The sequence below is a fragment of the Camellia sinensis genome, chromosome 8 (genome assembly GCF_055761805.1).
Source record: "Camellia sinensis isolate YWXY chromosome 8, ASM5576180v1, whole genome shotgun sequence".
NCBI lineage: Eukaryota > Viridiplantae > Streptophyta > Magnoliopsida > Ericales > Theaceae > Camellia > Camellia sinensis.
The window spans coordinates 14761434-14781860 of record NC_138968.1 but is presented as its reverse complement, the minus strand read 5'-3'; the positions used below and the strand labels follow the sequence as shown (position 1 = coordinate 14781860).

The window sequence follows — 20427 nt, the reverse complement described above, 5'->3', positions numbered from 1 at the left end:
AATTATTTCTATTGAATATGTAAAGTCTAAAGACAACATAGTGGATCCACTAACCATAGGGGTAGCAAGAGAGTTAGTTGAGAATTCATCGAGGGGAATGGGATTTAAGTCTATTAAATAAGAATTACTACAACGGCAACCCAACCTAGTTGAGTAGAGATCCTAAGATCTAGGTTTAAAGGGACAACTGAGTTGTGTATGACTCAGAAAGATCAGTGGGGGGTCAAACTCTTACCCATTTCTATGATGAAATAGTGATGTTTGCAGCGTTTTAGGTTAAGTAATACTTTTAATGATTCTTATGTCTAGGAATACCTAGTAGAGTATGGCAAGATACTCTTCATAAGAATCACCTATATGAGTGTGAATTGGGCCGGTTCTATGAGATTTGTAAAGGGTTACAATTCTCTAGAGCACTCATGAAAGACCAGGTTATTCAAGGCCAAAATGAACACAATAGTGAGAACTAAATTGTGTTTGGTGATATACTGTGTGAGTTCTATTGTCTTGGTTTATACAAACGGCTGAATAGTTCAAGACATCATGTTTACTGGTTAGCTAGTAAATCCGATAGTGTCTTACAAGGGAAGGTTCAAAGCCAAAAGCTACCTATCTTTTGCAAAATATTTCCAATTTCTGTACTCTCTGTAATTAGATCATGTTGTTGCATTTTCTCTCCGTCAAATTCCATTATGTGGGGGATTGTTGGAAAAAATGGTTGTTATAGGTTTATTTTAGGCCAACTTTGAGCCCAAATTTGAGTAGGGCCCACACGTTTTTTGGGGTGGGTCCAAAGAGGTGACGTGTTCCTTGTCGGTAAAGACAGATTGTCAAAACCATTTATGAGTGAAGGGGAAGTTGACGTCGTTTTCGGGTTCGTGGAATGGACAATTAAAGAATAAAATATAGATTTTCTTGTACGGCTTGTCCCACATTGAAACTTTGAGAGAGCTTATGTATGTATATAAGCTCTAGGTGGACAAACTTAGATTGGGCCCCAAGGGGCACTCCAAGTTTGTAGAAGGGAGGAGTTATGGACAAAGTGAGCCTTGGCTCAAACCACCACACGAGCGCGCGCCGCCGTCACTGTTTGCTTGGCCAGGTCGGGTTCGGGTGCGAGGTGTGGGTTGTGGGTCTGTTCTAATATTAATTTATTTGAATTAATTTCAAATTTCTTGCCGGAAAAATTATTTTTTCTAAACAAAATTAATTCAAATTTTACACCAAATTTGAATTCAAATTTTTTGTCCATAGCAGTGCCTTTGTGATCCTCTTTCAGCAAGTTCAAACTGTTTTCAACCTGTTGCACCGGATAGATTCAGTCGTGTTCCAGACAAATTCAAACAGTTTGACAGTTTGACTTTTGCATCTGTTCAAACTGTTTCGCAGCTGTTCCATTTAAATTCAAACTTGTACCTGTTCGGTCCTATAAAAGCAGAACCTTTCCAGCAGATTTATTCATTCCGAAATTCCTTTGCTTGCCTCTCATTTGTGCTCTCTTTGCATTATTCTACATATTAGTTTTTTAGGAAAAAATTCTAAGAGTATATAATACAGGTTCTAGTTCGCCGTACAAATTGTTTGGAGTGCTATTACAATTTGTGAAGATTATTATATCTTGGGAGATAGACGCCATTTGTCCGTAAGTACTGAAACGGGGCGAATCTGTCTTAAGAACAGAGTATCACACACTCGACTTGGTCTAATTTTGTACTTATTCATTTTAGTAAAATAAATTCTGTAAGTAATTTATTTTTATTTGTTTGATTTGTTTCAAATTTATTTATTTTACACAGAAAATTGTTCCAATATAAATTAGTGAATTTTTTTTTTTCCTAGGAACAAAATTTGTCTATATAACCCAACAACACCGCCATTAGCAAATTCTTCCACGACAAACAACACACACTTGGCAGAGCAATTGGGATTTGGTTTCAGAGTATCAAATATTAGCCATTAAATTAATTAATTAAGATGGCAATTTTCCAAGGAATTCTGTTGCTTTTTATAGTCATATTATTAGTTCCAACGGCTGCAGCAGCTACAGTAGTTGGACTCGGAGGAGGAGCAGAAGAACAACATGCTGAGTGCCTCCCAACAAGTTGCAGTAATCATCACAGCCCTGAAATCCGATTCCCTTTCCGGCTCAAAGGGCATCACCCCAAAAACTGTGGGTATCCTGGCTTTGATCTTTCTTGCACTCCTCATAGCAAATACCCTGTCCTCGAGCTTCCATTTTCTGTCAATGTTTTTGTTAAGAATATTAACTACACATCTCAGACCATATATATATCTGACCCCCATGGATGCTTCCCACGACAGCTTCCAAACCTCAACTTATCTGCCTCTCCCTTCCAATTCCTATCAAATTACGACTACCACTGCGACCTTAGCTTCATCAATTGTTCCTAGACACAAGATCCAAATGGGCTTGAAAATGGGTTTATTGCTTGCCTTAGTGACCAGAGTCACTAGGTTTATGCCATCGATTCTATGTCGTTGCTGGATATTTCGTGCACAAAGATGTACAACATGTCACTTCCATATGAAATTCTTCGTCATAGTTATTATGGCCCCATCACATTTGATGATCTTCGATTGAATTGGAGTAAACTGGAATGTGGGAGATGTAAAGCACGAGGCAAGAATTGTAGATTCAAGAATAACAACAACAGCAGTAGCAGCAAAAGCCAATTATTATTAAATGGATCAATTGAATGCTTTGACAAGCCCAAACAAGGTACACGTCTACTCTAGCTAGTTTCTACCTTCTTACTTCAAGTTACGATTATTATATTTGTTTACCATCTTATCTCATCTGTAATTATTGCGTTGGCTTTACACTAATGATGTTGTCTTCCACCACAATTTTGAATTGAAATTCGGGCCTACGTTCTCTCCAGTTTGGATCTGGAAATCCAATCCGAGTTTTGGATGTGCGCAACGTCGGTAATTTTACAAATCAGTGGTTTAGATTTTGTTTACCTATTTAAAACTCAACAGTATATACAAATAAAAAAATTTAATCCAACACCCTCGTGCTACAAGATCATTTTAGCTTCAATGCCCTTGTTTTGTTTTGATCTATTGAATTACCTAGTCTTGTTGATTGTGGGAGGATGATAAAGTCTTGCCATATAGATTAGGTTGTGTGGCTTTTTGTTAGAAATAGTGCACCCAATGGAGCATGCGTTGAGGTCCAAACTTGATTTAAGCCTATGTTAATTGCTGATATAGTTGAACTAGTATATGAGAAGATTTAACCCTATTTGGATATTTGATTGTATCATGTCAGTTTCTTTTACTTAGTTTATTATGAATCTACTGTAAATTTTTTTAATTATATATATATATGTGTGGAATTTAAGAAATCTTCAAACTTTACAGGTGCATTGATGAAGCTAAAGATTGTAGGTGAAGTGGTCTATCCTCTCATAATTTCAATTGTCAGCGAGGAGGTAGAAATTTACTAACATGGTCTATTATGATTCCAGGGGCAGTCCTAGGTCCAACTTTTCTTCTTGTAGTTGTCATTGCAATATATCATGGCTACAGATCAAACAAAATGAAGAAAGCAGATCAAGTAAAGATTGACAAATTTTTGGAGGATTACAAAGCTCTCAAGCCTGCAAGATATTCCTTTGTAGATATCAAGAAAATAACAAATCAATTTCATGACAAAGTAGGCCAAGGAGGTTACGGAATAGTGTACAAGGGCAAGCTTTCCAATGATGTTCATGTCACGGTCAAGATCCTCAACAATGTGAAAGGAAATGGAGATGAGTTCATCAATGAAGTGCAAACAATGGGTAGAATCCACTATATCAACGTGGTTCGCTTGGTGGGATATTGTGCTGACGGATTCAGAAGAGCTCTTCTTTATGAGTTCTTACCAAACAATTCGCTTGAAAAGTTTATATCCACTGAGAAAGAGAAGAATTCACTTGGTTGGGAGAAGTTGCATGACATTGCTCTTAGCATAGCTAAAGGAATTGAATATCTTCACCTAGGGTGTGATCAACGAATCCTGCACTTCGATATTAAGCCTCACAATGTCTTGTTAGATAATAAGTTTACCCCGAAGATCTCTGATTTTGGTCTAGCAAAATTGTGTTCAAAGGAACAAAGTGCTGTTTCCATGACTACTGCTAGAGGGACTGTGGGTTACATTGCACCCGAAGTGTTCTCCAGGAACTTTGGGAACGTGTCATACAAATCAGATGTTTATAGTTTTGGGATGTTGTTGCTAGATATGGTTGGAGGGAGGAAAAATACGGTAGCACAAAACACGAGTGAGTGTTATTTTCCGGAATGGACATACAAACGTTTGGATCAAGGAGAAGATCTAGGAATACAAATTGAGGAAGACGGGGATGCGGAAATTATAAGGAAACTAACAATTGTGGGACTTTGGTGCATACAATGGTACTCAGTGGATCGACCATCGATGAAAGTTGTGGTACAAATGTTGGAAGGAAATGGAGACACTCTAACAGTCCCCCACAGTCCATTTGCCTCCACAAATCCAATGCCAACGAGGGGAACAACAGGTGGGAGCACTTTTAATAGTGAGTTAGAAGTAATTTCTAAATCTGAATGAGAGAATGAATTAGTAATATTTTTCTAAGAAGTTGTTGACTATATAATAGGAATTAATCTTATTGTTCTCACCAATGAGTGTATAATTAATTGTTTATCAATGTATTACTATGGCCTTTCAATACTACATCTTGTGCATTGCCTTTGTATTAATAGTCGTCTTACAAATGGTGCACTTTGTATCAGAAAGATTTATGTTTACATATCAACGTAGTATCAGAATGCATATCACTAATGGCCAATCTGCAGTAAATCTAGAGAATGATTCAATCACGAGCTCATTGAGGAAGGGGATGATGGTGGGTTTGAAGTCTCCAATTTCAACCCTCATCAACAATCAAAATCAAAGAAAAAAAGTCCTACATTTCAACAGAATACTAAATATTTGATCAAATAAATTTTTTTTTAGAAATTAGAGCACCGACCGGTCTCTTTGTTCACATCAAATTCATCATCTTAATCATCATCATCGTCTTCGGGGGTGTTTGTTTCAGCTTTCCAAAGCTAACTTATAGCTTTTAGCTTTGAAAAAGTTATTTTGGACTGTTTGGTTAAACTTATTTCAAATAGTTTCTGATTCTAACAGCTTATTTTAACTCAAAAAAGCTAATTCTGAGAAACTGCTCACCCTTTGCTTCTTATTATCAGCTTCTGCTATGGACATGTTAATATATGGTTATACTCTTAGATTTTTTTATTTTTTATTTTTTAAAAAATAGAAAAAGACCCAAATGGAGTATAGATTATTATTATTATTTTTTGTGAGAAATGTAGACAAATAATAAATAACAAAAAATAAAAATTAATTGAAAAAGCTATTTCACAGTTTATTAACAAACACTACTCAGCAATTTAAATCTATAATCCAACAGTTACACCAAACAGATTAACAACTTCTAATTAAAGTCATAATCTATAATTTGTTAAGCAATAATCGACAAGCTGTTTTAACAGCTACACTAAACGGGGCCTTTTGAATCTTCTTTTTTTATTTCTGATTGCTTTTCTTGATCTTCTTGTTGATTTAATTGGAAATATTTATTAAAAATAAACACTTGCAAATATCCTATTAATTAGACTTATTTACTAATTAATTTTTATATTTTTTATTATTTTATTTATATATTACCTCTTGTTTTAATAATAAGAAAATTTTGATTTTTTTTATATATATATTCCTTGTTTCTAAAATGATTATTTAATACTAATAAATTATAAATACTTATGAGATATTGACTTTCATTTGTGAGTTTTGATTTATTTTTATTTTATTTGTCTTAGTTTCTATTGACATATGGCTTGAAAAGTAATTAGTTGAATTATACTTTGGATAATTTACACTTAAGATCCTTACACTTTTACCAAATCCTTGCTTTAGGCTGTCAATCGTAATAGTCAATCTTCAAATCTCATTTTAGTCAATCGTAACAGTCAACTCGTATACTTTAAATCAAGTTTCATCTATCTACTGTTAATAGAGCTAACGAAAATTAAAAGTAGAGGGACTAAAATGAGATTTTGGTAAAAGTGTAATGATTAAAATGAGATTTTAGTAAAAATGTAAGGGCAGTAATAAAAATGTCAGATATGTTTACAATGACAAATTTGGTCAACTTTGTGCGATAACTTTCAAAAAATTTCTGTGCTATATATTTTTGGCTAAAAGGATAAATTACAATTATAGTCCTTAAAGTTTAATACATTTTTATTTAAATTCTTAAAGTTTCAATTTTGTCAATTATTCTAAAGTAGGGGTGGGCGCGGGTCGGTTGCGGCCATAGAACTTTCAATCCGCCATTCGTCTACCAGATTGGCGGATTGGAAAAAATCAATCCGCATCCGTCTGCTAATCCGACTGATATGGATTGAGCGGATTGGCGGATGAATGCGAATCGGTTTGGTGGTTTAAAATTTTATAAATTTTTAACATAATTCAACTTGTGCACTTTCTCAAAAAATAAAAATAAAAATTACAGTCAATGACTTAACAGAATATTACAATCACTGCATGCCTCATCCAAAGAAAGAAAGTTTGAAACTTTATTCATATATTACAATCATAGCATACCTCATCTACATAAAGTATTATAATATGTGGTTTTTAAAATATAAAAACAATTCAAACCATCAAAACCATAAACAGAGTAGTAATAGAAATTGTATGTCTTTGTATTGTTACATCTATATTTTTTTGTTTTTGAAAACAAAAACCAACTAGCATATATAATCTTTCATTTTTATTATTTTTAGAGTTATATTTAAAAACTAAAATATATAGATAACTAATACATTTATTTTTTTCAATTTAAAAAATATATTTAAGTTGAAAACTATTTTTCAACATAATATATTCACTAGAATATTTAAACTCTTTTTCAATTGAAAACGCAAATAGAATATATAAACAGATTGAAAATACAAAGTCTTACAAATTACTAGGGATGCTCGGCGGTTTGACGGTTCGGTTGCGGCCAAATGAACCTCAAATCCGCCATCCGTCTAAAACTAGGCGGATTGGAAAAAATCAATCCGCAACCGTTCGTTCGTTATCACGCATTCGTCCAAAATGCGGCGGATCGGTTCGGTTCGTTTGGTTTGGGCGGATCGGTATATCTGCTGTTCACTCCTATTCTAAAGTATTAAATTCGAATCAATTTAGTCCATAAGATAATATTAAAACAGAACATAACCTTAAATGATAGATAAAATTATGACCCAGATTTTAATTTATTATTAACTTAATTATCCTCTACACGTATAGTTTTATAATTGGTATATTTCTTTCAGGCTGATTAATTCTAATTACTCATTCCCCTTAGGGTAAACTACCAATAGGTCATAATAGTTGGACTTAATTCTCATCAAGTCCTATTGAAAATAAGTCTTGGTAAAATTGTTGCTAAAAATAATTTTTTTATGACAATTCTTTACATATGTCGCTAAAAATTGACAATTAGTAATTTTTTTTGTCACGACTTTTATAATTGTTGCTAAAACTTATAATTTATGACTTGTTTTTATGACAAATTTTTTTCATAGAATTTATTAGACAATAAATCCACTTATTAGGACTTACACGTAAGTACCTCCTTACTTATATAGGTCTTCTATTTCTGTTCTAATACGCAATTATCCATTTTATCTTATTTTTTACTATTTCTAATATTATTTTATATTTCATTTCATTATATTTGTCTTGTACCACCATTATTTATAATTCGTCTAAATTATAACGGTAAACTACTAATAGGTCCTAATAGTTGGACTTAATTTCCATCAAGTCTTATTGAAAATAAGCCATAGTAAAATCGTCACTAAAAATAATTTTTTGTGATAAAAATTAACAATTACTGACTTTTTTTTTATCATAATTTTTATAAATTGTCGCTGAGACTTATCGTTAGTAACATTTTTCTATGATGAATTTTTCAAACTGTCATTGAAAGTTGAAAATTAATGACTATTTTTGCAAAGATTTTTTTAAGCTGTCGCTAAAACTTATAATTAGCTATATTTTTTGTGACAATTTTTAAACCGTCACTGAAAATTAACAATTAATGACGTTTTTTAATAGTATTTGATGAAAAATTTCATTAATTATCATAAGATCTATTATACAAATAAGTCTACTTATTATGACCTAAACGTAAGTCCCTCAAATTATAATTACTTAGATCAATTTTTTATTTTTCTAGTGGTATTAATTCAAAACATTCCCTTGGAGAGTTCCTTGCAAGAATAAGGATAAGGATAATTATCTATATTATTTTCTACAAGAGCTAACTAATTGCTTTTATCTAATAATAGACGTCACACTTAGTATATAATTTCTAATTGAATTTCTTTAAGATTTTCATTAAATTCTTTTAATTACCCGAGGATAGGAGTATTTTGTTCAATAATTATTTGTAGTGCAATACTATTATTTAAATTATTTTATTCAACTTCTTTAATGTACCTAATACTCATATATTAATATGACAAAATTAAGAAATTAATCTCTGATATCAATTCTAAAATACAAGTGCAAAAGATAATTAAGTTAATAATAATTAAAGGGATATTTATCAATAAATCTCATCTCATAAACAAGTACTCCAATTAGTCTCAAGTTTTTCTATTGATCTGTTAAGTCCTACTAGTGGAGAGTTTCTTTCTGTGTGGTCATATTTTTGATTTTGGTAGTGTTTTGGTGGACAACTATACCCTTTTATTAATGTGACAAGTATGATGTGATACTTTAATTTGGTAGGTATTAATGTGACACTCCAACGATGTGACATTCCAACGATGTGGCACTCTAAAAAAAATTAAAAACTCCTTAGTGTACTTTTTCTAAATGTGACAACGTGACGGGTATAATGTGACACTCCAAAACTTTTACTCCAAAAAAATAAAAACTTCTTGGTGTACTTTTTTCAAATGTGACAATGTGACGGCTATGATGTAACACTCTAAACAAATTAAAAACTCCTTAGTATACTTTTCTCAAATATGACAACATAGCGGGTATGATGTGACACTCTAAAAATAATTAAAAACTCCTTAGTGTATTTTTCTCAAATATGATAATGTGGTAGGTATGATGTGACATTCTAAAAAACTTAAAAAACCTTAGTGTACTTTTGCTAAACGTGTCAGGTATGATGTGACGCTCTAAAAAAATTAAAGGGTACGTTTGGTTTGTGTTTGAGAGATGTGTTTTCGAGATAAAAAGTACGAAAAGTTGTTTGGTTTGGTTTTTTTCAAAAGATGTTTTGGAAAATTATTTTGAGAGAGAGTTTTGGAAAAAGTGATTGATTTGATGTGTGTGTGAGAGAGATTTGTTTGGAAAAGTTGTTTGGTTTACAAGTTTTGAGAAGTTTTTTTGGGAAAATTTGTTTGGTTTGATAACTTTTAAAAATTTATTTGCAGAGAAAATTTCCCAAAATTTTTTCAGAAATACAAACCAAACGAACCCAAAAACTCTTTAATGTACTTTTTACAAATGTGACACTCTAACGTGGCGAGTATAATGTAACACTAAAAAACTCTTTAATGTACTTTTTTCAAATGTGACACTCCAATGTTACGAGCAAATGAGTCATTACACATCCAAAAGACTAAATAGATTATAAGAAAAAATATAGGACTATATGGATTACAAATCCAAAATATGGGACTATATGAATTGCAAGTTCAAAATATGTGACTTATTGATCAATCTCCCTAAATTAAAATGTGGCCTTCTAATAATTTTATATAACCTTTGGGCATATATTTTATTTTTATATTATCTGCAAGACTAAATTAATTTGAATTTAATACTTAAACGACCTAATTGACAAAATTAAAATTTTAAGAAGTGAAACGAAAAAAAATGTTAAACGTTAAGGACTATAATTAAAATTTATGCTTTTTAATGATATGATAAAGGACATCTTTACTCCCTAAAATATGTGTTTTTCATTTTAATCCCTTACATTTCAATTTTGTGATTTTGATCCTTAAAGTTGTCAATTTGAGTCAATTTGGTCCTAGGTTTAATGTTAGTTAACAGAAATATGAATAAAAGACAATTTTGGTCTATAAAGTATGAATTTCTTGTCATTTTAGCCCTTCAAATTTTAAATTTTATCATTTTAATATTCAAAATTATCAATTTGAATCAATTTAATCATAGTTCAAATTATCAACTTTGCCTCTCTTCTTGCACACTACCATTGCCACTAGCTGTTGCCGGCACCATTTTCGTCAGCCATTGACTTTCTAACAACCATGATTGCAAAAATAAAAAATCAAAATCCAATTAGAAGATGCTGTGCCTAGGAGGCAGAAAACAATCACACACAAACACATAAGCAAGAACACACAAAGAATTATGTGGTTCGGCAAATCGCCTACGTCCACGGGTAGCGGATTTCACTATATTTGGAACAAAGAATTACACACTCTGATAATTCTCTCTCTCTCTCTCTCTCTCTGTATTCTCTCTTTAATTCACCACACTGACCCTCTCTCATTCACTAACCATTTATAGATGAAATGGAGGGCCAAAGTCTTCAACAACCAACCACCAACATTTATGGCAACCACCATCATTTATGGCAACCACCACCAACATTTATGGCAGCCATCAATCGGCAGCCATTGTTGAAAAATCTTAGCCAGTCTTCAACAAATCTCCACCTTGGCGAGGATTCTCTATCCAACATAGTGATTGATCAACACTGCTATGCACCCAAAGGTGCTCAGTTCTGAGAGATGTTGACCAAGTCCAAACAGTGTTGGAACTTGATTCCAGAAACCACTTTTGTGAGCATATTGGCCGGATTATCTACAGTGCTAATCTTTTGAAGCAGAATATCCTCATCATTCACAATTTCTCGGACGAAATGGAAACGAGCATCAATGTGCTTGGTACGGGAATGATGAACCTGGTTCTTTGCCAAACAAATGGCACTTTGACTATCACAGTACACCTCAACGTGCTTCTAAACAATACCCAAGTCCTCAGTCAACCCATGTAGCCAAATAGCTTCCTTAAAGGCTTCTGTCACTGCCATGTACTCTGCCTCTGTAGTAGACAAAGCCACCGTTGACTGAAGTGTTGACCTCCAACTCACCGGCTCTTTAGCAAGCGTAAATAAATATCCTGTTGTTGACCAGCATTTGTCTAAGTCACCAGCATAATCTGAGTCCACATATCCAACCAGATTCTGTCTGAGTCTATGATCTCTCTCAAACTTCAAACCCATATTAACTATGCCATGTAAGTACCTTAAGATCCATTTCACTACCTGCAAGTGACCTTTCCCCGGATCATGCATATCCCTGCTTACCATACTCATAGCATGTGAAATGTCAAGCCTTGTACAAACCATAGTGTTAGGTCCCTAAGTCTTGTCAATTCCACGAACAAACTTGTGTAATCGAGTTGTAATTTATGTGCTATTTTGTGTTGCTCGCTCGAGCGAAGAAGGCCTCGCTCGAGCGAAGGACTGCGTCTGGCTGCAAACCTGAAAGAGGTCATTGTGCGCTCGAGCGAAGCATTGGAGGCTCGAGCGAAGAACTGCATCTGCGTACAAACCTGAAAGAGTTTAATCCTCGCTCGAGCGAAGACTTTATGGCTCGAGCGAAGGTACTTATGGAAGCCATGCGAGATAAGCTTCTCGCTCGAGCGAGATAAGCTTCGCTCGAGCGAGCGTCCGAATCCGGAAATCTATAAGTAGTTGGTTTCTCCAAACTTTAGGATTACTTTTTGAGATCTACTTTGAGATTTTCTGAGGTCTTCTTGTAGAGAGATTTTGGTGAGTTTTCCTTGATGTCTTGAGAAGAGTTCTTCACTCATGATCTTAAATACATACATCAAGGAGTTGGTTTCTGTAAATTCAAGAGAGAGTTCTCTTCGGTGGATTCCGAAGATTCTAGCATATAGTTTCAAAAGGTGTTTGATTCTATATGTGAGTGAGGTTGTGGAATCAACTTCAAGATTGATCAGTTCCGAGACGAAGTCGTGAAAAAGAGTTACAGAAGATTCGAAGACAGATTGACTAAGTTGGGTAATTTGTAAGATATCTTTGTAATCTTTTTACTTCAGTAGTGGATTGATTTATGGCGTTTCGCCCGTGGTTTTTTAATCACAGTTGGAGGTGTCCAATTGTGGTTTTTTCCACGTAAAAATCGTTTGTGTCGATTTATTATTTAATCTGACAAAACAAACAATCTAAATCACTTTCGTAAGTGCTTGTTGATTTAGAGTGTGGGTTTTGGATTTTTGGGATTTGGAATATTTTTAATCTTGATCTAATCACGAATCACTTAGATTTTCAATTGGTATCAGAGCGGGTCACTCTTTGTTTTTTCAAAACTATAGGAGTGTGATTTTGTGTGATTAGTATCATGGATTCTATTCGTGAAGGTAACTCGACTCACAGACCCCCATTACTTGACGGTACAAACTATTCTTATTGGAAAGCTCGTATGAGAGCATTTTTAAAATCCATCGATGAGAAAGTTTGGCACTCCGTAATCTTTGGGTGGAGTGAACCTACAATCACCATGAATGGGATTGATATTCCTAAACCCCTTGATAAATGGGACACAACCGATTACCAGAATTCGAGTTGGAACAGCAAGGCTCTCAACTCCCTCTTCTGCTCTGTCACACCTGAAGAATTCCGTCGAATTTGCACGTGTGAAATAGCAAAAGAGGCGTGGGATATTCTTGAAACGATTCACGAAGGTACTACCTCTGTTAAAAGGGCAAAACTTCAACGTCTCACGTCCGCCTTTGAAACCCTTTTTATGCGCGACGATGAGACGTTCGATGAATTTTATGCAAAACTCAGTGATATCGTGAATTCCTGTTTCACTCTCGGTGAAAAAATCCCGGAAGCAAAAGTTGTTGGAAAAATTTTGAGGTCCCTTCCCGAGAGGTTCCAACCAAAGGTGACAGCCATTGAGGAGGCTCAGAATGTTGATACCCTCAAGCTCGATCAATTGGTTGGAAATTTGCAGACTTATGAAACCCACCAAATTTCTAAGAAAAAGCAAAAAGAAAATATGGCTTTCACGAGTGCCCATGAGACTGCAAAACCTCCGGAGACTGAATTTGATTTAGAATCTGAGATGACGGCTATGCTTACAAAACAGTTTAAAATTTTTTTGAAAAAGAAGCCAAATTTCAGAGCCCCTATTTCAAAAGATAAGAGTAATGACAAACCCAAAACTTTTCCACCAAAACTTGCTTCAAAAACTGAAAAACAAATTGTAAAGGGGCAAGGGGTCAAGTGCTATGAATGTCAAGGTTTTGGTCACATTGCCCTTGAATGCCCTTCGAAAAAGAATCGAAAGAAAGTCTACACTGTAACTTGGGATGATGAAAGCGGGTCGGAGCAAGAACCCGAAGAACCTGAATCTGGAGAAGACGGGGATAGTGCGTTCATGGCTTTTTGGTCTACTTTGACACCACCTCCTCCAAAGCCAGCAGAGTTAGCTCGTGGTCAGAATTTGCATCTTCCTCCCACCTTTGACGGGAGTAACTACCTGTTTTGGAAAATCAGAATGAGAGCTTTTCTGAGCGCTTTTGATCCAGAATGAACAAGGTATTTCCATTGATCGTATCATAAGAATCCGAACCGATCATGGTCGTGAGTTTGAAAATAGTTCGTTTTCAGATTTTTGTGATATACATGGAATTAAGCATGAATTTTCTGCACCCATTACTCCACAACAAAATGGAGTTGTTGAGAGGAAGAACAGGGTTGTTCAAGAAATGGCTAGGGTCATGCTCCTTAGTAAGAAACTTCCTCCAAAATTTTGGGCCGAAGCCATAAATACTGCTGTTTATGTCATAAATCGCGTGTATTTAAGGCCCGTCACTTTACAAACTCCATATGAATTGTGGAAGGGCTTGAAACCTAATGTAAAATACTTCAAAACTTTTGGGAGTAAGTGTTACATCTTCAAAGATAGAGAGCCTTTGGGCAAATTTGACTCCCGAAGTGATGAAGGTATTTTTCTAGGGTATTCAACCACTAGTAGGGCTTTTAGAGTCTATAACCTGCGAACTTCATCTTTAATGGAATCTATCAATGTGGTTATAGATGACACAGGTGCACCTCCTCCAGCAACAAATGAGGATGATAATGATGAGTCTCCAATCTTGGATATCGAATCCCAAAATCAAGGAGAAGGTGCAGACCCATCACAAGAAATGGTTACCGAACCATCCTCACAGGTAAGGCCAAGTCCAAAGAGTGCTCCAAGGGACATCACTCCTGTTGCCCCTGTCACCACAAGTCCTGAGCTTAAACCATCAGCTAGGGTGAAACTGAATCATCCAGCTCAACAGGTGATTGGAAGTGTCTCGGATCGAATGAAAACCCGAAGACAGATTCGGGATGAGGTATCACATATGTGTTATGTTTCTTTAATTGAACCTAAGAATTTTAAAGAGGCCTTGCTAGATGATAGTTGGGTCAATGCTATGCATGAAGAATTAGGTCAATTTGAACGTAACAAAGTTTGGACTCTAGTTCCCAGACCTAGAGACATGAATGTGATAGGTACCAAGTGGATCTTTAAAAATAAATCTGATGAGAATGGTACAGTTGTTAGAAACAAAGCTAGGTTGGTTGCTCAAGGCTACACACAAGTAGAGGGTGTTGACTATGATGAGACGTTTGCCCCAGTTGCACGTCTCGAATCTATTCGTATTTTACTTGGTGTTGCTTGTTTTCTTGGCTTTAAATTGTTTCAAATGGATGTGAAAAGTGCCTTTTTGAATGGGTACTTGAGAGAAGAGGCGTATGTTGAGCAACCAAAAGGGTTTGAGGACCCTAAATGTCCCAATCATGTCTACAAGTTAGACAAGGCTTTGTATGGATTGAAACAAGCCCCTCGAGCTTGGTATGATAGACTTACTACATTTCTTCTTGACAATGATTTTCAAAGGGGTAGTGTGGATAAGACATTATTTGTGAAACATACTAAGTCTCATATTCTTGTTGCTCAGATTTATGTTGATGATATTGTGTTTGGATCCACTGCTGAACATCTTGTGAAATACTTTTCGGATTGCATGACACATGAGTTTGAGATGAGCATGATGGGAGAGTTGTCTTATTTTTTGGGTCTTCACATTAAACAGTCTCCTTCAGGTATATTTGTGTCTTAGTCTAAGTATGCGAAAAATCTTGTGTCTAAGTTTGGTCTTGAGTCTTCCAAGCATGCACGCACTCCAATGAGCACCAGTCTTCACCTCTCCAAAGACTCCTCTGGTATTGATGTTGATCCTACCCTTTATAGGAGTATGATAGGGAGTCTTTTGTATCTCACAGCCAGTCGTCCTGATATTTCTTTCAGTGTCGGTGTTTGTGCTCGTTACCAAGCCAGTCCTAAAGAGTCTCACCTTCTTGCGGTAAAACGCATCATCAAGTATGTTAATGGGACCTTGGGGTATGGGGTTTGGTTTTCCACTGATACTACAGCCGAAATTACTGGTTTTTCTGATGCCGACTGGGCAGGGTGTGCTGATGATAGGAAAAGTACCTCCGGGGGGTGTTTTTACCTTGGGAATAATTTGGTTTCTTGGCATAGTAAAAAGCAGAATGCCATCTCTCTTTCGACTGCTGAGGCTGAGTACATTGCTGCAGGGAGTTGTTGTGCTCAAATGGTGTGGATGAAGCAAATGCTTCGTGATTATGGGATAGAACAGAACACTCTTACTCTTTTCTGTGATAACACAAGTGCCATAAACATTTCAAAAAATCCTGTCCAACACTCTCGCACCAAACACATTGACATTCGTCATCATTTTATTCGAGAGTTAGTGGAAGAGGGCCTTGTTGTTCTTGAGCACATTCCCACTGAGCATCAAAAAGCTGATATTTTTACAAAACCCCTTGATCTTCTTCGGTTTGAGTTCCTTAGAAAGACCTTGGGTGTCATGCTCGATCACTAGAGTGTTCCTTGTTTCTTGAGTAGGTGTAAATGTTTGTGCCTTGTGAATGCTTGGATGTGATAATCTCATTATCATTGATATCTGTTTACTTGCATCCAATTTGTTTTACACTACTCATGCTGCTTACAAGATCTCATTGTTCATTGGTCATAGCTCATTTTGAATGCCCATGCTCATTAACCTCATGATCTCATTCTGTACACATCCTTGAGATTAATTGTTGCAGGGGTTTCCGCACATGTGATCAAAGTTCTCTATGGACCACTAACAGTGTTTCTTGTACTTTTACTGTGGAATTGACCGATACTAGCATATCATGGGTGATGTTGAGTCTCTTAACCATCTATCATCTGTTTTCACTTCCACGGTTTCTCCCTCAGTTCCTTGACGTCCGGGCATTAGGAAAAGGCTACCTCAGAGGCACCAACCAGGCCATCCTTTATGATTTCATTCTTCTCTGGTTTGGTTTCCATACTCTTGAGAGTGACAGCCACCAGTGAGTGCCCACCAAAAAAAAAAAAATAAAAAAAATAAAAAAACAAAAAATAAAAAAAAAATAAATAAATAAAAAAATAAATGGGACTCTTTGATTGAGGGGGAGCCTCCGCATTTACTCAACAAATACCCCGTGATTCCTAGTGGTTTGACTTTTCACTGTATTGTTGAGTTACTCTTGATGGAGGTCCAGCCATCCGATCACTACTAGGATTAACTCTAGCTCAGTGACCTCTCATGGATTGCACACACACACTTTTTTATGTGAGCTCTCATATTGGATTTTGAGTTGTACATTCTCATGTAGCTTATGATCATTGATTATATTTTATCTGCTTTGCTCATGATTTCCAGTGTCGTTTTTTTTAAAAGTGCAAGTTCACACGATTCATGAATTGCGGATTATTTCATCTTAGTATTCACTTGGCTCAGTATGATCATCTATTTTTGTTTCAGGTCTCACCTCTTGCTTTTGAGTATAGTGTTGTTTTTATATCTTCAAAAAAAAAAAAAAAAAAAAATTGGCTTGTTTTTCTTCCCTTGGCTCGAGCCACCATTTCCTCGCTCGAGCGTGCTTTTGCCACTGCATTAGACCTGAGAACTTGTTTTTTTGGCTCGACCGACCCTTTCTTAGCTCGAGCGACCGCCTGGGCTTTTTTATCTCTCGCTCGAGCGATAAAGTCTTCGCTCGAGCGACCGTTCGCGGTTCAAATTCTGAATCTATACCCATTCTGTTCATCTTTTCCCCCCTTCGTCTTCTCTCTCTCTCTCCCCCCTAGGGTTTTTCGTGGGTCTCTTGGCTGCGATCGTCTGCATTTTTCCCTCTTGCTTTTGGAGTTTTTTTTCTTCCTCTTCTCTCCCCGTTTCTGGTAAGTTTTTTTCTTTTCTTCTCTGTTTTATTTTTCGTTTGTTACTTAGGTTGCTTTGTGGTTGTAGTGGTTCTCTGGTAAGTTTTTTTTTGTATCTTAGGCTCTAGATTTGAGTTTTGTTGGTTGTGGGTCTTCCATCTAGTGGTTCGTGAGCTTGTCTATTGCACTCTCCATTGTGCTTAGGGTTTACCTTTGGGGGTTTGTAAGGGTTTCACATTGGGGATTTTATTTACATATACATATATTGCCATTATGTGATTGTAATCTGTTTTTCTCTTTATTGTTTCAAACATTGATGTTTCGATTCTATAATGGCTGTACTATCTTGTTTTCTCTGTGACTGATTATTCGTCGCTTTAGCATTGCTCTTCATTTCATTTCTTATATGCTAATGTTACGAATTTCACTGCTGTTCTAACCCCTGTTGGACTAATTTTGTGTGACTGGCTCTTTGTGTTTTGTTTTGGGGGTTTTTCTGGTATTGTTTATTGGATGTTGCTGGTCTTCCGGGCTCTTGTCTATATTGCTCTGTTTGGGTTGTATTAGTCATAGCCGAGTCATCCAAGCGTCGTAAAGCTACGGTTTCTCGTTCGTCCTTCAACTCTGAAAAGTTCCCATCTAAAGAAAAATCTAAGTTGTTTAGGGAGTCTTTTGCATCTCGGACCGTACATTTAGAGCGCAATATCCTCCCAAATGCCTTTGAGGTTATTCCCATTCGGTCTTTATTTGATACTTTAGGGGGAGATCAAGTGTTGCATTTCTCCGGGCCACAAAATTTGAGTCTCATCCGAGAATTCTATTGTAATATCCATTCCATTCGCAAAGAACTTCCGGCCTCCTTTGAGACTTGGGTTAGGAAGAAGTCACTTGTTATCACTGGGGATGTGTTTCGGATTTTACTTGGTCTTCCTGAGGTTCACAATTGTCATTTTCCGTTTCTTACCCGGTCAGGTGTTGATTTCAATTGTGTTGCGACTGAGTTATGTGGTGTTGACCGGACTTGGGTCACTGGGGATCTCCTTCAGCAAAATGAGTTGCTTCCTCGGTTCCGTCTCTTGAATATCATCGTGTGTGCGAATCTTTATGTCACCACCCATTCCTCGCATATTACTCAGGACCAAGGTTATGTGCTATATTGTATTCATCACCGACTACCTATCGACCTTCCGGAGATGATTGTGTCAAAAATGATTGAGGTTTCTGAGGGCAGAAAATCTTTGGGGCTTCCTTATGGGTGTTTGCTTACTCGTTTTCTCACTGCCCTTGATGTTCTTTCTTTTGATGATGATGAGTTTGCTTACCCTATCAAACCCATTACTAAATTGACAGTCTCTCAGAGTCAGGCTCATGTGAGGGGGAGTGTGTCGGGGGTTGGGAGTTCTGGTGCAGGTAATGATGATCCCCTTGCCGAGGAGGAGGAGTTCGAGGCCGCCAATGCCGGTGCCCCTGATCTTCCTGAGCTACGTCCTCGCTCATTTCGTGGCCAGCTACAGCACTTTGAGCAGTCTGTTACACGTCGCCTTGATCTTCTGGCTACACGTCTTGATGGTGTTGATGGCCGCCTTGATGAGCAGAGTGCCGTGCTTGCTCAGATTCTTTCTCTTCTTCAGTTGCAGCAGCCACCATCGTCTCCTTCTTAGCTTTTGGCATATGCTTCTATTGGACTGTTTTTGTTCTTACTCTGGATAGTTTGTTTTTGCAGATGGCTATTTTTGGGGTACTGGTACTCATGTTTGTTTTGCAGATGGCTATTTGGACGTTTATGTTTATATGATGTGGCTATTATTGATATGGATATTATTGATATGGATATTGGGGGCTATATGCTTTATCTATATGTTTTTGTGTTATATCTTGATGGTTTGGTTTGATATGTTATTTTTCAGGTTTGATGGAGTTAGCTTTGAGTACAGGTTTTCCTCAAGTTTGGTTTATTAGTTCAAGATGTTCATTCCAGTTTGTTTTGAGATTGGTTGCATAGTTGGTTTGCTTTGAGTTGTAATAGTTTTTAGCTAGTTCGTTTCCTTTGAGTTGTAATCGTTTTAGCTAGTTCATTTGTTTAGGAAATTGTGTTAGAAAGTTTTGTCCGGGTATTGACAAAGGGGGAGATTGTTAGGTCCCTAAGTCTTGTCAATTCCACGAACAAACTTGTGTAATCGAGTTGTAATTTCTGTGCTGTTTTGTGTTGCTCGCTCGAGCGAAGGACTGCGTCTGGCTGCAAACCTGAAAGAGGTCATTGTGCGCTCGAGCGAAGCATTGGAGGCTCGAGCGAAGAACTGCATCTGCGTACAAACCTGAAAGAGTTTAATCCTCGCTCGAGCGAAGACTTTATGGCTCGAGCGAAGGTACTTATGGAAGCCACGCGAGATAAGCTTCTCGCTCGAGCGAGATAAGCTTCGCTCGAGCGAGCGTCCGAATCCGGAAATTTATAAGTAGTTGGTTTCTCCAAACTTTAGGATTACTTTTTGAGATCTACTTTGAGATTTTCTGAGGTCTTCTTGTAGAGAGATTTTGGTGAGTTTTCCTTGATGTCTTGAGAAGAGTTCTTCACTCATGATCTAAAATACATACATCAAGGAGTTGGTTTCTGTAAATTCAAGAGAGAGTTCTCTTCGGTGGATTCCGAAGATTCTAGCATATAGTTTCAAAAGGTGTTTGATTCTATATGTGAGTGAGGTTGTGGAATCAACTTCAAGATTGATCAGTTCCGAGACGAAGTCGTGAAAAAGAGTTACAGAAGATTCGAAGACAGATTGACTAAGTTGGGTAATTTGTAAGATATCTTTGTAATCTTTTTACTTCAGTAGTGGATTGATTTATGGCGTTTCGCCCGTGGTTTTTTAATCACAGTTGGAGGTGTCCAATTGTGGTTTTTTCAACGTAAAAATCGTTTGTGTCGATTTATTATTTAATCTGACAAAACAAACAATCTAAATCACTTTCGTAAGTGCTTGTTGATTTAGAGTGTGGGTTTTGGATTTTTGGGATTTGGAATATTTTTAATCTTGATCTAATCAC

At 36.3% G+C, this 20427-nt stretch overlaps 2 pseudogenes across 1 annotated transcript; both read left to right on the top strand.

Annotated features, from left to right (window-relative positions):
* Window positions 1-1847: 1847 nt before the first annotated feature.
* On the top strand, window positions 1848-2757 carry LOC145797568 (RING-H2 finger protein ATL22-like; annotated as a pseudogene).
* Window positions 2758-3409: 652 nt separating this feature from the next.
* On the top strand, window positions 3410-4748 carry LOC114261487 (rust resistance kinase Lr10 pseudogene; annotated as a pseudogene). Its single transcript, XR_014337383.1, has one exon. The product of XR_014337383.1 is annotated as a rust resistance kinase Lr10 pseudogene (transcript).
* Window positions 4749-20427: the final 15679 nt, after the last annotated feature.